This window comes from Geotrypetes seraphini, chromosome 9 (assembly GCF_902459505.1).
Source record: "Geotrypetes seraphini chromosome 9, aGeoSer1.1, whole genome shotgun sequence".
Lineage (NCBI taxonomy): Eukaryota > Metazoa > Chordata > Amphibia > Gymnophiona > Dermophiidae > Geotrypetes > Geotrypetes seraphini.
In genome coordinates this window covers 135,699,372-135,723,329 of record NC_047092.1, presented here as the reverse complement: position 1 = coordinate 135,723,329, position 23,958 = coordinate 135,699,372, and the positions used below count along the sequence as shown (strand labels likewise).

Below are 23,958 nucleotides of genomic sequence, written 5' to 3'. Positions count from 1 at the left end.
AGTGAATAATCATGGAGTTAAGGGTCTTAATTAATGTTAATTGGGTAATAGACGACACATAGACGTCCCTAGGTAGTACATAAGGAACTAACGTCTATCGAAAGCATAGTCCCGTCTGCAGCTCTGGACGTGGGCGTTCCGTGGGCGGTCTATGGGCGTGCCAAGTGGGGACGCTGGATAGGCGCTACTTGGGCGAACGCGTGCGTCTAACTCTCGTGAATTATGTAGACGTAAAAAACCCTGGTCTAACTTGGATTTCAATGCCGTTTCAACTATCGTAATTGCGGCTCTTTGTTACACGCGAGGCAGACGTCTGCTGTATTTTGTATCAATAATTCCAATAGTAAATTTCAATAGGTATGTTTCATCTTTTCTCTGTCCTAATAAATAGAATGACACCATAACAATGGAACACATTATATTGCATGGATAACAAACCACATTTCAGCCCAAACCATAATATAATATTCCCATGGCTTTTACAACCCCCTTTTTTGTCTCAACAAACAGCACTGCAATCGGCTCTCTTTTGAAAGCAAAGAAAAACCAGCACACATTATCAGCACTTAAAAAGAGAATAAACAGATACACACCTTAACATTCCAGCTTCCCTCATTGCAAAATGGAGGTGTTCAGTTGCACAAAACTGACCTCATTGTGACCTCATCAATCTGCATCTTCCAAAGTAATATGCCACAATTAAAAGACGTGGTGGGTGTTGAACCCACAACCTCTGGATGTTAGCAGCATAGGCTGGGCTCCTAACTGATAGAGCTACAGCTGTTTGACTGAGCTGTCTGTGCTTCATTAGGTATCATATCAGGATGAACTCAAATAAGTTTAAGCAAAGGAATGCCTAAAGATTTGGAACGTTTTCAAGTAGAAAACAAATATGAAATATGTATTAAAGAATTGCAGCACAAATAACGCCTAAACGGAACAGATTATTTACAGTCCTATATGCATTAGTACAGTGCTCAGAATGAAGATTAGCGTGTAAGAAAAACAGAGCTCCACCTCACATGCATTCAAGCACACTTGGGAATATGGGTTTGGGGCTCAGTGAAAGCAGCGCTTTTAGCCATTGAGCTAACACTCTTTTGTCTCAGCCTACTATGACATTATAGCTAAACTCCTTTTCCCTTAGCACTTCACTAAGATATGATATGACAAGGGAACGAGAGGAATTGGAGGTGTGGGTCAGTGAGGAAAGGCACTCTCTACCAATCGTGCGGCCTTTAAGGGTTCAAATCCCAGCCTGTATTTTACTTGTGGCGTATCAGCTTTCCAGGTGCACTTTGATGATGGTTTCCACTTCTTATAGGAGTTGAATATAACATTTCTCCATTTAAACATGGCATACGTTGTTAGTTTTGATCGTGGTAAAGTATACATTTCTGAAATGGTGAAGAAACAATAAGCGGTATAAGCAAATCCAAACTGCTATAAGCGCAAGAAAGCATTTGTAGCTCAACACGCTAATGCTCCTTTTCTGAGCTTTGCCATCTAAAACTCCCCGGTTTGACTCCCACCTTTGCTCATTTTAATAAGGTCCTCGTTTTTTCCTATTAGATCTTATAACATTTCCCTTTGCAGGCAAACCTATTTTCAACTTACCATGGCTCGGACATCCTAAGCAGTGATAAGCAGCAAGATGACATTTGTGGATCGCCTGGTTAATGTGCTCTCATCACTGCGTAGGATGTCCGAGCCATGGTAAGTTGAAAATAGGTTTGCCTGCAAAGGGAAATGTTATAAGATCTAATAGGAAAAAACGAGGACCTTATTAAAATGAGCAAAGGTGGGAGTCAAACCGGGGAGTTTTAGATGGCAAAGCTCAGAAAAGGAGCATTAGCGTGTTGAGCTACAAATGCTTTCTTGCGCTTATAGCAGTTTGGATTTGCTTATACCGCTTATTGTTTCTTCACCATTTCAGAAATGTATACTTTACCACGATCAAAACTAACAACGTATGCCATGTTTAAATGGAGAAATGTTATATTCAACTCCTATAAGAAGTGGAAACCATCATCAAAGTGCACCTGGAAAGCTGATACGCCACAAGTAAAATACAGGCTGGGATTTGAACCCTTAAAGGCCGCACGATTGGTAGAGAGTGCCTTTCCTCACTGACCCACACCTCCAATTCCTCTCGTTCCCTTGTCATATCATATCTTAGTGAAGTGCTAAGGGAAAAGGAGTTTAGCTATAATGTCATAGTAGGCTGAGACAAAAGAGTGTTAGCTCAATGGCTAAAAGCGCTGCTTTCACTGAGCCCCAAACCCATATTCCCAAGTGTGCTTGAATGCATGTGAGGTGGAGCTCTGTTTTTCTTACACGCTAATCTTCATTCTGAGCACTGTACTAATGCATATAGGACTGTAAATAATCTGTTCCGTTTAGGCGTTCTTTGTGCTGCAATTCTTTAATACATATTTCATATTTGTTTTCTATGAGTTAAATCAAACTTCAGAGGGCTTGGACAGGTGTTGAAGAATGATCCAGTTAGGGGGGGATGTTTTTGGTGGGGGGAGGGTGTTCAGCATGAGAGAGAACAGGTTGCATTAACTATTAGACAATGGGCTGCACATAATAAAAGCTGAAGCAAAATATTGATATGTAAAGGCAAGGCTAAAGAGTTACCAGGTGTCCTGGCTGAGAAATGAATATAACCTATTTGCTAACCTTACTCAAGACTTGAACCCCCTGATGTATGGACGATGAAAAAAAGCAATGCCTTAAGGCATAGAGCTATAGAGGTAACTTTGTTTAGAACATAGAGCTTAGAGATGTGAAGGAAATGACTACAACGTCACTACAGCTGTATATTGCAAAACCACATCCAATGCACATCCAATTAGATTTGAATCCTAACGGTTTCTATGACGTCCGCCGCTAATGAGGCGTGCTTAGTATATAGAAAGCTTTGGCACAGCCATTTTGCCTATGTAAGACCCCCTCATGTGAGTTGGTGTTTGTGGTGTTCTGTTTCCTCAATGATGAAACTTTGTGCTATGACTTGCCTGTTCTCCTTTATACTCCCTTCTGCCTTTGACACTCCTCCCCTCCCCCATTATCTGTATTTCCTTAGTTTATGGATTTTTCTGGGTGTTGGTGTGAGGGATTGTTGGGGACTTAAATTTTGTGTTAAGTGTGGAGGGGAATAAATTGTTAGGGAAAAGAAGGGGCCAGGTCAGGTTACACACAGATGCCCACACCCACCACTCTCCCTGCTTTCATAATGTCATTGTCTGCCCCACCTCCATTTTCCATAGTAGCAGAGTACACCAAAAAGAAAGAGCAGAGGGGGCCTACAACATTCAATTAACTCCATGTGGAATGGATGGGAACCTTTGTTTAAATATGGGAAATATGTCATCAACCAAGGCAGCTACTGCACCAGATGGGATACATATTAATGAGATTCTTAAGTTGAATGCAGGAGAGGTGTCTAGATATGGCCAGACTTGGAGGAGGGGGGAGCAGAGATATGCTGGATAGTAGTCTTGAATGAGAAAAGATAAAAGCAAGAGGTGGAGGATGTCATGGAGGCAAGGAGAGATTAGGGATGCAAGGGTATTTGCTAACAGAAAGGGTGAAAGGTTGCCACTGGGGATGGAAGGAGATTAGGGAGTAACACTAGGTTTTGAGGTGGAATGGAGAGATGGCATGTAGGTTCCAGCCCTCTCCTCCCCTCCCCTGGTATGCATCAAGGAAAATAACAAAAGAGAGGGACAGATGTTGATGCATAGGGAGCTAGGTTGTGAAAGGTGGGATAAGAGGATTGTAAGGGATAGCGCTAATGAGCATGCATGAGAGACCTGCATCTAATGGAGGTGTCAGCCATCAAATCTACCACGATGCATATCCATTAGGGGTATCCTCAAACCCTTAACTGGCCTAGTGGTCGTTCATGACACTGTTGGGACATACCTCTGTAAACCACATGATACAGCAATGTAGCTCTGGGAAGCACCTAACGAATACAATATAAGCTGAAACACAAACACACTGTCAGCTATATATGTTTCATTTATTTGATGGATTTTATTGTAAAACATAAATCCATTGACTTGCTGTTGTACATAATAGATGGAAATATGCATAATATAGGATGCAACCACAAAAAACAAAAGGGAACAAGCCTGAAGAAGTATTTAATACCTTATTTAACTCAGATGGTGCTCAGAATCCACGGATGGAATACAAAAAACTCAGGATGGGGAACAAACCCCTAAAGAGATTGGTCATTGAAAGTGCTTCATTCTGTTTAGCATGTCCATAACATAGGTGAGTATTCAATGATTCCAAAAAATATACTTTCAAAACGTGCAAGCAAACTTAACTTAAAAGTCCATACAGCGATGGTCCGGCAGGGTTCAGACGCGTTTTGCCAAGGAGGCTTCTTCAGAGAACCCGCTGTGCTGTGTGCAATTAATTATTAAATGCTTCCTGGTTCAAAGAAAAAAGTTTTTCATTTCCTGTGACAAGGATGAAGTCAGGCAAATGTCCAGGCTGCCAACAGATGGCAACGGGTTGCACCTTAAGATGAAGTCAGGCAAATGTCCAGGCTGCCAACAGATGGCAACGGGTTGCACCTTAAGATGAAGTCAGGCAAATGTCCAGGCTGCCAACAGATGGCAACGGGTTGCACCTTAAGATGAAGTCAGGCAAATGTCCAGGCTGCCAACAGATGGCAACGGGTTGCACCTTAAGATGAAGTCAGGCAAATGTCCAGGCTGCCAACAGATGGCAACGGGTTGCACCTTAAGATGAAGTCAGGCAAATGTCCAGGCTGCCAACAGATGGCAACGGGTTGCACCTTAAGATGAAGTCAGGCAAATGTCCAGGCTGCCAACAGATGGCAACGGGTTGCACCTTAAGATGAAGTCAGGCAAATGTCCAGGCTGCCAACAGATGGCAACGGGTTGCACCTTAAGATGAAGTCAGGCAAATGTCCAGGCTGCCAACAGATGGCAACGGGTTGCACCTTAAGATGAAGTCGGCAACATGGCTCCTGGAGAGCTACAGATCCTTGGAAGGGTGTAATAGTTATTATCCAACTATGATGCCCTCGATGGGAGTTGAAGCTGATGAAGATTGGCACTCAGGCCAGGATGCTATCTGGATGAAAGATCTGCAGTGACTGAACCGTGATATAGAGGCTGTGGCGTGTACATGCAGAGGAGGTCCAGCGGAGCCCCAGGGTCCATGCGGCATGACTGGCCTGGGAGTGTTCAGAGGACATAGTGGGTCCTAATGGCGGTCCTTTCCTTTTCCCTTTCCCCGGCCACGGCCTCGACTCCGGCCACGGGTGGCCGGGGGGGAACCTTGCCTGGTGGGAGCCTGGCTGGAGGAGGTCTGGGAGGTGGATTGAGGTCCAGGATCCCCATGGGAGGCAGTCTGGGTGATGAGCTGGGGGAGAAGTTGTGAAAGAATGCCACACATGTTCTCCAGCGCCCGGCGAGTCCCTGCCTGTTCTTCCAGGATTGCAGTCTGCACAGCACGTGTTGCAGACTGCTCGGCCACCAGGGAGGCCAGGTGCTGGTTCATTACATGTGTGGCTTCTTTTATCTCAGCCACCTCCCTGATGAGCAAAGTTTGTCTTTGGTGGAGGTGGTTACCCACCTCCACCAATTGACGGTGGAGCTCATCAGGGGGGGCCTCCAGCTCATCACCCTGATGGAAGTCTTCCTCCCCCAGGGCTCCAACCTCATCCACCTCTTCTTCCCCCTCCAACTCTTCCCCCTCCTCTACTGCCCTGTTGTCATCGTGGGGATGAAGGGGGGGCGCCGGTGCAGCTTGTGTAGCAGTGTTCTGAGGAGGAGGGGTGGCGTATGATGTTCCAGCCACTGCTTCCTCCTCCTCCTCCTCCTCATCCCCTTCATCCCTAGCAGCAGCAGAAGGAGGATGGGACGCCTCTGCAAAAAGACAAGAAAATACACATTGGTATTAGTTGAAAGCGGTAACATCTGAGAACATCATTTGAATTGCATCACAGGTCACAATACTGTACATCTGGTCATTTACAAGGTATTATGCAGGCTAACATATGGAACATTAGCAACGTATTCCACATGTTAGGCTTCCAAGAGTATCAAAACAGGCAATGGCTTTTATTATATTACTATGAATTGCATTGGTTGTATAGTACTGTTGTAGTTTAGAAAGATATAAAATATGAGTAAAAACACCAACAAGTCAATGGCTTCTATGTAAAGTGATGTTACCTTGGTGCCCCAGGGAAGTATCAATGGCTCCCACAACAGGACCTATTCCAGGACCCACTATGTCCATCACCTCACTCTCCAGGACAGTCAGCTGGAGGTTGCCGCAAGGACCCTGCGCATTAATTCGTTCCTGCTTCCGCCGGACCTCTCTCCGCAGGGCACGCCACCGTTTTTTCAGAGCCTCTATATCACGGCCCTGATGGTATACAGCATCTATGTCACTGCAGATTCTTCTCCAGATAGCATGCTGGCCTTCTATCCCAATCCTATCAGCTTCCCTCCCAAAGAGGGAATCATAGTTGGCCCCAACTTGGGCCACAAGGATCTGCAACTCTCCATGCAAGAAATTCGATTTTCGCTTTGAAGCCATGTTGCAAGGTGTAGCCATCTTTTCAGGCTACTTATAGAACACGTTCAAAAACACCCCCTGTACAACACCCAATGAGGTGTGATGGGCGTGGTTAGGAAGCGGGCTAAGGAAACGCACCCGAACGGCGCCCAATGGGCATAGAGAAAGTTTTCCCACCATGATGACGTCTCACGCTACATAGGCGTGCATGAGTATAAGAAGGTCCAGGTGAGCAGCGTTTCCTTTCTATACTATCCTATCGCTTATGCAGATGTTTCAGACTTTACTCTGTCTTAGTCTTTTACATTTCTTTCCCTATCTCTGCCTCCCATTTCCCTCTATTCCACAGAGCCATTAATACTGGCCATTCTAATATGTGGTTTTATCTTTTCTAGAAGCAGCTCAGATAGTAAGTCCAGGTGAGAATGATATTTTGTAAGCTACTTTGAACTATCATAGAACTAAAGAAACTAACCAACCAAAAGTGACTTCTCTTTATGGCCTTTCATTGTGTGCTATTGTTTATACTAGTTATTTTATTTCTGATATCTCCTACTCTCCATTCCACAGGGCTGATAAAAATGACTGAGAAGACTGATAAAGACCATACTGGTATATATTTTGCTGGTACACAAATGGATATGTAAGTAAAATGGATGTGTTCATACATCTGAGAGGGTTTACTCAGAGTTAAAGTTAATTCTTTGTAGAATCTAATTACAGGCAAATTAAAATCAGGTGAGGAATGGTTCTGTGTACTAACTCATTGATAAGAATAGGTCGGGTATGTTGGGGGGGGGGGGGGGGAACACTGCCATTCAATGGATATCCAATCAACATGGTTCAGGTGGAAAACTCCTAATGAGTGCCTAATGGCTGCCATATTTAATAAGGATTCTAAAGGTATGTTAGCAGCTCTGTTACTTCTAGGTGTGTGTTCTGCCACAACTTCAGTGTTTAATTTAGGAGACATAGGTCTTTGTTAACAGTTTCTCTGTATTCTTCATTTCAGACCAGAGCAGCAGCTCAGCACACCAGTTTGCACCTAGCCAAACAGTTGTAGGTGAGAATGATATATGGTAACCTTTATTTGCTTACTCTTGAGTCACTCTTCACACAGGTATCCTTAATGACTTTCAGGAACAATAGTAAATTGATAATGTTGGCCTCATAGAACACCATGGCACGCATTCCTGCTGTTATATGCACACAAACTTTTTGTTTTCAGTTAGTCTATTCCCTCACATGAGTTCTAAACAGTAGCAGTGGAGGATTACAGGTGATACTAACCCACACCATCAGCAAGTTATTGCCTTAACACCTATACCACGGTGACATCTAAGCAGCTCAACATATATGAGGTTAACACATTGCTTCAGGGAAGGGAGGACCTTGGGGGTTGAACCCCCCTGTTTGTGAACGTTGTGTAAACCAGCTTCTCCTCTTTTCTGTTTTCAGGTGTCTTAGACAGGCAAGTGCAGTATTGTCAGATGGAGTTTTTATAGTACTGAGAGCAGTGCAGCTGTGAGCATCTTTGTGGTTTCCACACCTGCTTTACCAAAATAGTGCAGCTCAAGAACCAGGAGGATAGATTGAGGTATCTGGCCTTTACTTCCATCACCTTCCGTGAAATGAAGAAAAACCCACATGTCTCATTTGGATTCTCCTGGTGTGGAGCCAACTCTTACTAGAAATAACCCTATTCCTTAACAACAAATCTACCAGAGTGACTTATATTCTCTTCCTTATGTAGCCATTTACTTTGGAACAGGGACTGGCTTACTTTGCACATCATAGCTGAGATGTTGTCATCTACCTACAGTTGCATATACCCTTGCATTCACTTACTTTTTTCCTAGATTCTGCAATGATTTGACATCAAAGTGGCTAGCAGGTAATAGAATGAATGACAGACCCCAATAAAGATTGTCAAACTTTCTATATGTCACCTTGTTGTTATATTGAAAAGGGCCCATTCAGCAGTCCCTCCTGAACCCCTATCTACCTTGGACTCTGTCCACTAAGCTGATGATGCTACAAGGCTAAAACCACACAGGAAAGTTTAAAGTAAATATAAACCAATATTTTTATTAAATTATTAAAACTTTTAAAAACGTAAACTTTTTAAAAAAACTATTTACATATATAACATAACATATAACGCAGGGAAAAAGGGTGGGTGCCCCCCAAGAGCAGCTTGAGCTACCTCAGGCGAGGGGGGCGGAAGAGGTGCAGTCATTGAGAGGGTGTATGGCTGCTGGCACCATGCCCTCTTTCGGCTATCAGCCGCAAGAGGGCATGTTCCATCCTCTCCACACACCCTCTCAATACCTGCACCTCCTCCAAGATGGCAGAGTAGGCCGCCATCTCCCTGGCCACCCCCTCCTGAGGCTGGTCGGGCTGCTCCTGGGGGGGAACAGCAAGGAAAGGGGGTGGGATGGGAACAGGAAGGGCAGGAGAGTGAGGGGAAGGGCTATGGGTGGGGGAAGGGGAAGGTCCAACAGGGGATGGTGGTGGTGGTCCTGGAGGTAGTGGTGGGGCAGGCGGTGGGGGTCCAGGGGGCAGTGGTGGGGCAGGCAGTCCAGGGGGCAGTGGTGGGGGCAGTGGTGGAGGTCCAGGGGGCAGTGGTGGGGGCAGTGGTGGAGGTCCAGGGGGCAGTGGTGGTGTGGGCGGTCCTGAGGGCTGCCAGGCCTCCTCCTCCTCCTCCTCTATCTCCTCCATCTCCTCTTCCTCCTCTTCCTCCTCCATCTCCTCTTCCTCCTCTGCCGAGGACCAGGGTGGGGCTCCCTCCATCACCTGCGGGGCCTCCTGAGGGGGTGCCTGCGCTGCTGCTTGACAAGAGAGAAATAGGATACAGTCAGATATGTCCACAACACTTTTGAACATGACATTATTTACTACGTTATTTTCTTCAAATGCTAATAACAGGATGCAAAGCACCTACTCCACTGTAAACATCAAAATGTAGCGTAAGTAAGTGAGGCAAGTAGAACACCATAAAGCCATTGTGACATGATATCACAATAGCAGCTTTACTGCAGATTTTATGATTAAGAATGGTTTACAGCTACTCAAGCATTTTCATCTATTTATTCTGGTGATCACAAAGAAACACACACTGGACTCATTACTCACCGGCTTGTGCACGCATTTCCTCCCTCACCCCCTCAAGGAAGGCCCGCTCCTGGCGCCTCAGCAGTCGCCCCCTTTTCCTGAGATCCTCAACCTGGATAATAGAGAGAAAGAAAGAACAGAGAGGGAGGGATATGATGAGTGCCATCTAGCACTATGGCATAACATGTTTACTTAAGTATTGACCTCTATAAGCACAAAAAATGGAGTACACTGCCCTCCAAGAGCCCCTATCCGCTTTGGTGTCTGCCTCCACCCCCTTCTGCCACATGTTTTACATGAATTTATTCACGTACACCAGCATTTCCCCTTTCTGTGCTGGAGGCATCGCTATCTCTCTACTGTACCTGGGACAGTGGGGGGGGGGGGGGGGGGAGGGGGTGTGTGAGGTGACATGGACAGCATCACAAGGAGGAGGTGGGATTGAACTCACAACCCCAGGGTGCTGAGGCTGTAGCCTATCAGCACTGCCCCACATTACAGCATGTCCTGGTGAGCTTACAATCATGCAGCAGGGGCAATAAAATAGTTTGGTCAGAAGGAGCAGCGTGGCTTGAAACCCCTGACGTCAGGGTACTGACGCTGTCACTTTAAACGTCATGCCACTATCTCCCTAGACCAGCAGATTGATACAGGAGTGTTTAAGGTATTTGAAATGACATAGCAGCACTTTGGGAAAGTTGATGTCAAGATGTTTCGATGACAAATGTGAAGCTTGTGACCCAAAAATTAGTTGTGTGCATGTTGTGAATGGAATAGATGCCTTCTAGGAGCTGAATTTGTCATTTGAAATCCTACTACTGCTCCTTTGGGATGTGCTTTAATTTCAGTATTCAATGTAAAAGATTTATTATGCACAATTGTAGTTTTTAAAAGGAATCAAAATTTACCCACAAAAACATGAACAATTTGATTGAGACAGGTTTCCATCATTACATTTTACATGATTATTTGTGAGGGCCTGACTTGGAATACTTACTTCCCTGGGACAGGAGGCTCTACGATTGTAGCGCCGGGTCAGGCGGCTCCAGGAGTCCCTGAACTGCAGGTATGACCTGCGATGGCCTGCCACTCTAAAATAGTGGTGCTCATGTACCAAAAAGAGCCTGGCCAGCAGCCTGGAGTCCTCTGTTGAGAAATTTGGCTGTCTCCTGGCAGCCATTTTAGGAGAAATAACTGCGTATGAAGAACGGGCGATTCTATGACGTCACAACGCATAAAAACGCGATGACGTGTTTGTGCCGCTTGGGCGTGCTTGCAGCAGCCGCTCCGCGTTACATCAACACTATAGATTATATCCTAAACCACGCCGATATAGCTGTTATACAAAAAAGTACAGCAGAACGCTTAGAAGCTTACCATGTAAACCTAATGAAACTTCACCTCCCCCAAACACAATGACAATTTGTAAATTAAATAAATGAAGATTGGGAAGTGAGGTTCACATATTTTAGCTTAGCTATGCATGGGTGGGTGGAAAAACAAAATCATATTCTGTTTTTGGTAACCTTAGTCAGGACTTGAACCCCTGACCTTTGGGGAAGATACAAGCAGTGCTTTTAAGCACTGAGCTATGTTGGGGACTTGGGAATGGGTGTCTCCAGAAATGGCTATAGGTACAAGCTTTGAGAAAGGGTAATCATTGCAAGTATTTACAGGTGTATTTGATCTATGCACACCCAATGACTGTGCAAATAGATTTCAAAATTGTAACGGTTATGACGTCAGACGCTACATCGGCGTCGAGAGTATATAAGGATCTTTAAAAAATCATTATTTTGTCTCCTTTAGACTCCCGTGCGTTCGTGCTTCTGGTGGTTGATTTGTGATAGTGTGACTTTGTACTGTGATTGTATTGTTTCTCCTTTCCCCCATCTTCTCCCTTTTGTTGTGTACTTGTCAGTTGTGTCTTTGGTCTGGTATTGGTTTGAGAGATGATTGATGAGTTTGAGTTTGTCTTACATGTGGTGGCCCATGATAGATTGCTGCGCAGAGGAAGGGGTCTGGTGGCGGCCCCGGCCCCAGCCCTGGCCCTGGCCCCGGCCCCGGGGCGTGGGCAGGTTAGAGGTAGAGGAAGAGGTCCGGCTGTGGCCCTGGGGCGTGGCCAGGTTGGAGGCAGAGGCCCAGGCCGACGCCGACGCCAGGCCCCCAGGGTATATAGGCCCAGGGCAAACTTCCTTGATATGACAGATGAGCGGTGTATTGGTCTCTTTAGATTTAATCGGGAGACCATAGTTCATCTCTGTGAGCAACTGCAGGTGGATTTGGAGCGCACCACTCTTAGGGGACATTCCCTTCCAGTTTATGTACAAGTAACTACAGCCCTGGGGTTTTTGGCTACAGGAACCTTCCAAAGGCCCCTGGGAGCTGGGGCTGGCATCAGTCAACCGTCTGTATCCAGGATAATCAATAAGTTTTTGGAAGTCTTTTTAAGGCGTATTGCTATGTATATCCAGTTTCCGATGAGTGAGGCAGAGCGGCGACGCACAATGAGGGGTTTTGCTCAACTGGCACGTTTCCCCTCTGTCCTGGGAGCTATAGACTGCACACACGTAGCACTCAGACCACCTGCTGAAACTGAAAGGCAATTTAGGAACCGGAGGGCATATCATTCCATGAACATGCAGGTGGTCTGTAGTGCTACCATGGAGGTGACAGATGTGTGTGCCAGCTTTCCAGGGTCCTGCCACGACGCTTATATCCTGGCCCACTCTGGCCTAGGTGGCAGGTTCCAGAGGGGTGAAATCCAAGGTGGATGGCTGGTTGGTGAGTTAACGTACTACTGCAGATAAAGCTTTGCTACATTAACCGCCTTTCTCTCATTTTACCACAGGGTCATGGCTAACTTTGGAGGTGATGCAGAACAATGGACAACAGATATGTGCCCCTTTTCTAATATTGTTTCTCCTTGCAGGTGATCGTGCCTATCCCCTGAGGACATGGTTGATGACCCCAATTGTGCGTCCCCAACAGCCAGAGGAGGAGCGATATAACCGGGCCCTGAACACCACAAGGACCATCGTGGAACGTGCGTTTGGGTTGCTCAAGTCCCGCTTTAGATGTCTACACCGCTCAGGAGGGCAACTGCTGTACAGGCCCGACAAGGTGTCCAGGATGTTTGTTGCCTGCTGCATGCTACATAACCTAGCGCTGAGAAGACGGATGCCAGACCCTCCTGAGCCGGTCCAAGACAGTGACGATGATGAGGACATCCAAGCTAGACGCAGGCCTCTACCTGAGCAAGAAGAGCGTAGGAGAGGGCAGGTGGTCAGGGACAACCTAATAAGAGCCCATTTCTTGGGATAATGGTGAGTATATTTATGTGAACCCCAAACAGCTTCTCTCTCTCTGTCTGTCTCTGTCTCATGTGAGTGAATGTGATGATGCCTCTTTCTCTAGGCTGAAGTTAAAGTTCAGATGTCCCTGACCAGCAAAGCAAGAAGTTATTGGTAGCAGCTCAAGTATTAAAGGTAGAATAATAGGTAAGCTATCTTTGTTTTTGGCCTCATTCACTATGTTGCTCCTGTATATCATTCCATTAGCAGGCTTTATGATGAATTGCCCACATGTCAAATAGCTAACAGCTTTCATACTCTTGTTGCAGGTTGGATGTCCAAGACTTTCATCGTCACCATACAAGGGCATCGTAATGTGCTTCTCGATGGCCTGGTATGAGCTAGCAGTTTAGGACCTCTTGGTTTTTTGTTGTTTTACCAACAACAAATTGTATATCGACACATGCTGGTGTTAGGTTAGCATGTGTGTTGATTGAACACCCCCTTAGTTTTAGGTATAAATGACATCTATATTGGGAGCTCAGAGAAAGCAGATTGGATGAGTTATACTGCTAAAATGTTAAAACTATGGCTATCAGAAGCCTATATGCTGCTCAGCTTTCCACACCTTGTAGGAGTTAATGATGGTATGGGTCTACAAGTTTCTGTGTAGAATAAGACTAGCACCCCCCCCCTCCCTTCTCCATGCTGGTACTTCAAGTTCAACTGAAGCTATAGGATAACTGTAGGTATTGTAACAGTTTGAGGTGGGGGACTTTTCCAATGTATTAACATGCTTCCCCTCTTTGCAGGTGTTCGGGCCCAGCTGATCTCCTCCTCCTCCTCATGTGGCTAGCATCTCATCGTGAAGCTGTTCCTGTGATACGGGCGGATCCTGTGACGTATTCCTGATACTTGTGCATAGGTAGGTATGAGACATTTGTGCTCACTTCTACTAACCTTCAACATTCCAACCAGTGTGTGTAGGTTATTAGCTCACATATGGACTCTGTAACAAGGAGGATGGCTTTTATTTCCCTTGCTTCTCTGGCATAAACCTCTGGCCTTTATTCTCTGACCTCCTTACTTTCCTGTCTTTTTCCTACATCCTGCCTTACCCTACCATGAGCAAATCTTAATATTTCACATGCACTGACATTGTACCCTTTCCTCCTGTAGGCTGGGAGTTGATTTGGACCTAGGAGGGGCTTACTCTGTATACCGGTGTAGCTGTGATCCATCTCAGCAAACTGCAGTTGCATGTGTTACAATTTCACACCGCTTTTCTGGACTTTTGAGTGTCAATGAAATGACATAATATTCTACAATAAAAATCTTAAACCACTTAAGGATGTTGTGATTACTTACCAAAGGAATGCCATTATTGTAGCATATAGGACGGCGAATGTTAAGCGCCTAAACGGAATAGATTCATTCAGTAGTACAGTTCGGTTTTAACACCCTCAACTCCTTCAGCTGACACAATACTCATTTGAATAAAATTACAAGATACACACCAATCACATCTCATTTTCATCTGAAACAGCACATTAGCAATACCAGATACAAAACATTTGAAAAGTTGAATTTGTGTGTGATCAAGACAGCACTTTTGAACTATGTATTCAACCATACTTGAGAATATGGATTTCGAGTCAGTGAAAGCAGTGCTTTAAACCATTGACCTACCACTTTTTTGTGTCAGCTAATTGTGATATGATAGCTAAGCTGATTATACCTTGGCACATCACTAAGGTATGCTATGACAGGGGAACCAGAGACACAGGTGTAGGTCAGTGAGTAAAAGCACTATATCGATCATCTGTAGGTTGTGAGTTCAAGTCCCGGCTTGTCTTTTACTTGTGGCATATCTACCTTCCAGGTGCACCTTGATGATGTCACAATGAGATCAGCATTGTGCTGCTTGCTACTTCCTCTTCATGTGAACTGGAAGCCACATTCAGGTTGAATCAGTGTTTTGATTCTGTTTCTTGTTGTGACGAATGAGCTGATTGTTGCAATGTTTTAAGACCAGGAGAGTCTTCTTTTAAGCAACCTCTCTGAAATAATGTCTCTGGCAAATCGAAAGAAAGCTTATTGCATGACTTAGGTGCCTTTTCTACCAGTCTTTGTGGAACCTAAACGAAGTTTATATGAGGTCTATATGGTGTTCAAAGTCCTATCCTTTCCACTTCCCTGGGACATGAGGCTCTTCTGTTATACCACCAGGTCAGGCAAATCCAGGAGTTTCTCAATTGCAGATATGACCTGTGATGGCCAGGCACTACAAAGTAGTGATGCTCGTTTGGTAGGAAGAGCCTGGTTTGGCTGTGTCCTGGCTGCCATTTTATAGGAAATAACTGCATGTGAAGAACAAGTATAGAAAAAAACATCGATGACGTATATATGCCTCATGAGCGTACTTGAAGCAGCTACTATACTCTACATCAATACAGTTCATTACATGCGCAACGACGCCGATATCGCTGTTATACAAAAATGTACAGCAGAACGCTTAGAAGCTTACCATGTAAACCTAATGAAACTTCACCTCCCCCCCAAACACAGTGACGTTATAAATTAAATAAATGAAGAGGTTCACATGCTTAGCTATGCATGGGTGGGTGGAAAAACAAAATCATATTCTGTTTTTGGTAACCTTAGTCAGGACTTGAACCCCTGACCTTTGGGGAAGATACAAGCAGTGCTTTTAAGCACTGAGCTATGTTGGGGACTTGGGAATGGGAGTCTCCAGAAATGGCTTTAGGTACAAGCTTAGAAGCTTACCATGTAAACCTAATGAAACTTCACCTCCCCCCCAAACACAGTGACGTTATAAATTAAATAAATGAAGAGGTTCACATGCTTAGCTATGCATGTTTGGGTGGGTGGGTGGAAAAAAAAAATATTCTGTCTTTGGTAACCTTAGTCAGGACTTGAACCCCTGACCTTTGGGGAAGATACAAGCAGTGCTTTTAAGCACTGAGCTATGTTGGGGACTTGGGAATGGGAGTCTCCAGAAATGGCTTTAGGTACAAGCTTAGAAGCTTACCATGTAAACCTAATGAAACTTCACCTCCCCCCCAAACACAGTGACGTTATAAATTAAATAAATGAAGAGGTTCACATGCTTAGCTATGCATGTTTGGGTGGGTGGGTGGAAAAAAAAAATATTCTGTCTTTGGTAACCTTAGTCAGGACTTGAACCCCTGACCTTTGGGGAAGATACAAGCAGTGCTTTTAAGCACTGAGCTATGTTGGGGACTTGGGAATGGGAGTCTCCAGAAATGGCTTTAGGTACAAGCTTTGACAAGGGGTAATCATTGCAAGTATCTACAGGTATATTTGATCTAAGAACACCCAAGGAACGTCCAAAACTATTTCAAAATTCTAACGGCTTCTATAATGTCAGATGCTACTTTATGGTTAGGGTTAGGGCTACAGTTAAGTAGCTTGGTAGCTCAGTTAGTAAACAAGCTGTACCAGTTATCCATAGGTTATGAGTTCAACTCGCAGCTTGTCTTTTACTTGATTATAACATGAGGGGTTTATGCTGCAGGAGGGTGTTGCAGGGGTGTCTAGGATGACACAGAATAGTCACTTGCATTTTCTACAATGCATTTGAATTTCTTAAGATGAAACCTTAGTGAGCCGGGGAGCAAGGTCACCGCAGCCTCACACCTCAGATGAAAAGGTTAATTTATGAGCGATCTGGGACAGTCTTCAGCGACTCGGAGCCCTCCTCCCGCCTGGCCAGAAGGAGGAAGCTTTGGCGGTGGTGATTTTGGTGGTGAGGGAGGGAGGGAGGGAGGGAGGGGGGGAGTCACCTGGCTGCTGCATCTGCACTCCTGCTGGCCACAGACCTACTGATCACAGAGCAGAGATCACAGAAGCACGCAGGTATGTGCGCATGCGTGGCTAGGGTTTATATATATACACGTATCACATCTAATTTTCATCACAAACACATTAGCGAGACTATACACAATACATTAAAAAGTTGAGCTTGGGTTTGATAAAATAAACAGCATAATTTTGACTCTGTATTACATTTATTGAACCATACTTAAGAATATGGGTGTTGCATCCGTGACAACAGTGCTTTACACCATTGAGCCTCAACTGACTGTGATATGATAGCTAAGTAGAGTATACTTTAGCACATTACTAAGGTATGCTATGACAGAGGAATTAGAGACACAGGTGTAGGTCAGTGAGTAAAAGCACTATCTCGATCATCTGTAGGTTGTGAGTTCAAGTCCCGGCTTGTCTTTTACTTGTGGCATATCTACCTTCCAGGTGCACCTTGATGATGTCACAATGAGATCAGCATTGTGCTGCTTGCTATTTCCTCTTCCTGTGAACTGGAAGCCACATTCAGGTTGAATCTGTGTTTTGATTGTGTTTCTTGTTGTGAAGAATGAGCTGATAGTAGGAATGTTTTAAGACCAGGAGAGTGTTCTTTGGAGCAAGATATCACTTCTAAACTATCCTCTCTGAAATAATGTCTCTGGCAAATCGAGAGAAAGCTTATTGGATGAGTTAGGGTGCCTTTCCTGCCAGTCTTTGTGGAAGTTATACGAAGTTTATAAAAAGTCTATATGGTGTTCAAAGTCCTATCCTTTCCACTTCTAATAGGAGGTGAGTATGACATTCCTGTATAGCTTTCTGTATAGCTTTCTGTATAGCACACATCTACTGGTTCCCACCTTCCATTACTGATAATGTAAGTTCAACACCCACTCGGTACGTTTCATTTTCTAGTTTTCCTTTGAAACATAACATATTTCTTTTCCTTGTATTAATGGTAAATTGTACAATTCTGATACAGTGTTTTAGTTATGTTTTTCATCATCCTATACTTATCAATGCTGAATGTGTGATAATAAAGAGTATATATAAAGTATAATTTTTAAAAAAAAAACAAATAACAAAAAACAAACCCGTACTCACGTCTATCACGGGTCCATGAAGGACGTCTATTTTGTGCGACGAGGGACGTCTATTTTGAGGGACGTCTATTTTGCGCGACGAGGGACGTCTATTTTGCGCACGTCTATTTTGCGGGACGTCTATCTCACGCCTAAATATAGTTAATTGTTATTTACGTTTACCGGACGTCCAAAGCACGCCTAAGTTAAACGTACTAATAGAGAATTTACTCCTAACTGTCCTCTTAAGGACAAAAACAAACAATTTTTTTTATCATTTTTTACCCTAACCTATTGTATTTTCCTTTTTTGTTTGCTTTCTCTTTTACGATTGTAGTTCTTCCCTTTCTCTCCTATTGTTTGAAGTAAGTCCATTTGTCTTATCATGCGTTTTATTAAGCCACTTTGGTTTTGTCTAGTACCCCTGATTTTTAAACTGTTTTTATCTAAATTTTATATTGTACAACCGCTTAGAAACCTGTATAAGCGGTCTAAATTTTTTTTTAATAAACTTGAAACTTGATTAGCTTTGATAACCTTTGTGTCAGGCAATACACTTTCTTTTTCTTTCAGCTCCTTTTTTTCATGTTTCTATTTTCACGTTTCTTTTTCCCATCTAGTTCGTGTCACCTCCTGAAAGATTGTGAATGAGAGGTGCCAGTTCTCTCATGTTAGTAAAAAAACTTCATTGAAGAGAACCGAGTGATCAATATGGTGCATTACTATACCAGTCTCCTCAGAAAACAGATGGCTTTTTTTCTGCTCTTTCCATAACTTTTCATGAGGTTAAACAGGGAAGGAAAAGCTGGGAATCTAGAGGGAGGTAAAGTGGCCCCAAACAGGCCTCTTATTGGAGTTCATTATCTTGTAGAGAAACAGAATAGAATAAACCCAAACAGAGAAATGATGAGGTCCTGGGATCATCATAAAATTCTGTTAGAGAAAGGTTAAAAGAAATATTGCTGTACATTCAACCTCCCTTAAGTTGAATAACCTGGGTCTGAATAATCACATCGGTTCTTCTTGGTCTGCTGGAGATTCATTAGCAGAAAAAAGAAAATGGATGTCTGGAAATGACCACTAGTTAATCCTATTATTCACATGGCCATTGCCTCTCACTACAAAATGGCAGAGCACTCTCGATGTGGAAAAATGCTATCATTTGCCCCCACCCAAAAAAGATTTCATGTTGTGTAGTTCTACTCTTTATCAAAAGTAGTTGAACATGTGGGGGCAGAAGAACTAGATGACTACGAGGATATTCAATTGGGCTTTCGTAAAGCACATGGCACTGATGCAATTTCCTTGCATTCAAGAAAGTCTGGGATCTCTTAGAGCAGTGTGAAGCAAACTTTCTTGAGTGGCAACGGTTCAAGGCATCCTGAAGTGCGTGGATGTCACTGTGATGACATCACGTGCATGCATGACATCATCACCTCGATGTTTGTACATGCGCAAAGGCCCTCCAGATGTGCCCTGAGACCCTAGTGGGAGGTGCCAGCAGGGAAGAGGGCTGGAGAACAGAGGCGCTGGCTGATTTCCTGCGAGAGGCACATCCTATAGGGAGTCAGCCAGCGCCTCTCCTCCTCCCCAGTGTGCTACGGCACACCTGAAATCTCCGAATGCAACAGTTTGCGATACACTATCTTAGAGGGAGGAAGAGATAATGGTTTCTGCGGATAGGCAGACTGGATGGGTCATTTGGCCTTTATCTGCCATCATGTTTCTCTGTTTACATTACAGGAATCACCTCCAATACCCGGAAGACTTTTGTCTGTTCCTCTTTCTCTTAGCCATGCAGCCAAATTATCTGAAATTCTTTAGTTGCTTTTGCTGGAACAAAATTCCACCTATATCTGCCTCCCAGCTCCATACAAACAGGCAACTTCCTCTTTCACCATACCTGGATACATTTTGCCATTCTCTTTTGCATTTAACATCAAAGAAAAAGCAACTGAAGGCATTCTCCTCAAGCTGTGCATTTGACTTTTTCGTGATTCTTGCCTGAGCCCTCTTCACCTTGTTGTGATCAATAACCAACTCAGTGTCCAAGTGAACAATGAGTCCTGTAGCCATCTTGGCTGTCTTTCTTAGTCCAGTATGGTGTCTTAAACTGGCAAGGGCTATGTTGATTATATCCCCACTATTATATTTTGGCCTCTTTCTAGCTTTCTTTAAAGCAACAGGAGCCTCTTCCACTGGTTCTTCTATCATGCCATCTGAACCTCCCTATTCCACTTCAAAGCACACAACTCTCCATTAGCTCTTGCTCTTCTTTTTCCACTCTTCATTCTCCACTTTTCTTCATCCTCTTTTCTCTCTATAGTTCTTTGTTCCGTTCCAAAGTGATTAGGTCCAACACTCCCAACTGTCTCTCTTTGATCTTTTATAAAGGATAAGTCAGTCAGAGGAGTCTTCCTATCCCTATTGCAGATACAAAGTATGTGTATTTCACTGACACAGGCAGAATTGTGTTCCATATCAACACAACTCTTTATATCATATTGCAGGTCCATCAGTGTATTGAGCTTCTCCATAAATATGCCTTTTTCCTCCAGTTTTGCTCTGCCCACAGAAACTTTGCTGGCTTAGAAACATAGAAACATGATGACAGATAAAGGTCAAAAGGCCCATCCAGCCTACCCAACCACAGAAACCATTATCTCTTCCTCTCTCTAAGAGATTCCCGCCCCTTCTTGAATTCAAAGTCTCTGTCTCCATCACCTATTCCAGGAGACTGTTCCATGCATCTACCACCCTTTCTATAAAAAGTATTTCCTTAGATTACTCCTGAGCCTATCACCTCTTAACTACATCCTATGCCCTCTCATTCCAGAGCTTCCTTTCAAATGAAATAGACTTGATTCATATGCATTTACATCGTGCAGGAATTTAAACGTCTCTATCATATCTCCCCTCTTCTGCCTTTCCTCCAAAGTATACAGATTGAAATCTTTAAGTCTGTCCCCATACGCCTTATGATGAAGACCACACACCATTTTAGTAGTCTTCCTCTGGACTGACTCCATCCTTTTTATATCTTTCTGAAGGTTCAGCCTCCAGAATTATACACAGTATTCTAAATGAGGTCTTATCAAATTCTTACACAGTGGCATCAATATCTCCTTTTTCCTACTGGCCATACCTCTTCCTATGCAACCTAGCATCCTTCTAGCTTTCGCTGTCACCTTTTCAACCTGTTTGGCCATCTTAAGATCATCACATACAATCACACCCAAGTCCCACTCTTCTTTCGTGCACATAAGTTCTTTACCCCCTAAAGTATACCGTTCCCTTGGATTTTTGCAGACCAAATGCATAACCTTGCATTTCTTAGCATTAAATTTTAGCTGCCAAATTTCAGACCATTCTTCAAGCTTTGCCAGGTGTTTCTTCATGTTATTCACACCATCCAGCATGTCTACTCTATTGCAGATTTTGGTATCATCCGCATAGAGGCAAATCTTATCCAACAGTCCTTCAGCAATATCGCTTATAAAAATGTTAAAAAGAACAAGCCCAAGAACAGAACCTTGAGGCACACCACTGGTAACATCTCTTTCCTCAGAGCGATCTCCATTGATCACTACCCTCTTTCACCTTCCATTTAACTAGTTCTTCACCGAGCCCGTCACTTTGGGACCTGTCCCAAGGGCACTCAGTTTATTTATTAGATGTCTGTGTGGAACACTGTCAAAGGCTTTGCTAAAATCTAAATATACCACATCTAGTGCATTCTCTCTATCCAATTTTAATAATAATAAATAAATAATAATATAACAGTTTATATACCGCAGGACCGTGAAGTTCTATGCGGTTTACAATAATTAGAAGATGTTACAGTTTGAATGGATTTAGCAATGTAATGCCGGTTAACATTTTTCTGGCCACCTAGTCAAAGAAATTGATCAGATTTGTCTGACAAGACCTACCTCTAGTGAATCCATGTTGCCTCTGTCCTGTAATCCAGAAACTTCACCACTCTCTGTTTTAAAAACGTTTCCATTAATTTGCTTACCGGCTTGTAATTCTAGACTTCTACTTTTGTGGGGAGGGACCACATCCACTCTTTTCCAGTCCTCCGGTACCACTACCGACTTTAGAGACTCATTGAAAAGGACAGTCAGCAGAGCCACAAGAACTTCCCCAAGTTCCTTCAGCACCCTCGGATGTACACCATCCGGCCCCATCGCTTTGTCTACTTTTACTTTAGCTAGCTGCTCACGAACACAACCCTCTGAAAATTGATCAGGGTCTCCCACTCCTCCATCCCTATTCATGTTTGTCTTCTGCCGTCCCTATCCTGGCTTGTTCCCACGTGGATTTCAGCTTTGCTTTAATCTTAACATGGCTGTTTATGACAGGACCACTGAAGTTTGGATTTGCTTTGTTACCACTGAGCAAGTAATCTAGTCGTCAAGTCATTGGCCAGTTCATCAGTGCTGTAATTTCATCTTGATCACTGGTGTCTCTCACATTCAACCCATATCTAATAGATCCCCGATGGTTGTTAATTCCCTGCCTGATCCAGCTAAATGATGTAAATGAGCCAAACTTGCAGTCTTGTTTTTCTTTAGGACATTTTCAATATTAGATTATCGCTATGACAACGTTATGTTGAAAACCTATGAATAAGAAAATGGAACGAATGTGTTAGTATCACTATTGGTAAATAAATAAGATAAATTGATAACCGAGTCACAAAAGACATTAAAATGCAATGCAAACATAAAGCTATAATCAGAGGAAAATTAACTTAATAAGAGAAAGATCAAATGCAAAACTTCTAGCTTCTCTGCTGTTGGAGTAATAATCAATCCCACTTCTACTGAAGCAGAAAAAGAGTTCTTTATCTGTCACCTGTTCTAATTTCTTTATACCACCTTTGAAAGACATCAAATGTATTATTCATTCCATTAATATCAAGGGAACCAGTTCAGAGCCTCTTCCACCATTCATTTTAAAACATAATTTCTCCATCTTTGGCCTTTATATTCCTCAAATCATTCACAAAAGCCTTACCACAACTAGTTTACCAGCGGATTGGAAACACTCTATTCTCTATCCCATTATAAACCCCCCAAAAAAATAATGCTATGGATTGTTCAAATTATCGTTCAATCGCTAATCTTCTGTTTCTAGCTAAACTAACTGAGAAAATTGTTTTCAACCAGCTTGCTGACTTCATTGATAAAACACAAATTCTGCATCCCAACCAAACGGGCTTCTGAAGGAATCACTCAACCGAACATTCTCTTTTAGGACTTACTACAACCATTCACTATTATCTCGATCAACATAAGTCAGTGCTTCTCATTTTCTTGGATCTTGATTCCATAGACCATCAGCTTTTACTTCTAAGACTTGCCTCAATTGGAATCTCTAACCAGGTTCTTGAATGGTTTAAATCTTGCTTCTCTGACAGAACTTCCATTGCACATTTCAATAATTCTGACTCTAAGGGCTCCTTTGACGAAGCTGTGGTAGCGGCTTAAACGCGTGCGACTTTTAATCACCCGCTACCCCCACGTTGTCCAAAAAACTACCGCCTGCTCAAGAGGAGGCAATAGCGGCTAGCACGGCCGGCGGTTTAGCACACGCGTTAAACCGCTACCGCAGCTTTGTAAAAGGAGCCCTAAGTCCTTTAATACTAACTTCGGCATTCCACAAGGTTCCATATTATCCCCTTTACTATTTAATATCTACCTCGCTCTTTTATTAACCCTCTGTCAGTCAATTGATTTTTCAGTCTATGCTTTAAGATGCCTAATGCTTCAGTAGGTGTGGTTAAAACCGGAAGTGGTGTTAGATGCCATAAAGTGCCTATGTAGGCATGATTCATGTCAAAGGTAGGGACCAGAAATGTAGGCCTTAAAAACCCTGGCTTACATTTTCAGCACCTACCTTTGCCGGAGGTACAATTCTCTAAACGGCGCCATCACATGATTGACATGGATTAGTGGCCGCTTTCAAGGCAGCCACCAACAACAGCACTGTTTAGAGAATTTGGGCCTTAGCACTTGTATTCTTTGGTGTCCGAA

General features: G+C 43.6%; 1 protein-coding gene across 3 annotated transcripts in view; it reads left to right on the top strand.

Moving 5' to 3' along the window:
- PIK3CB (phosphatidylinositol-4,5-bisphosphate 3-kinase catalytic subunit beta) overlaps window positions 1-23,958 on the top strand; it is a 596,095-nt gene that overhangs the window by 329,147 nt on the left and 242,990 nt on the right. The window lies entirely within an intron of this gene.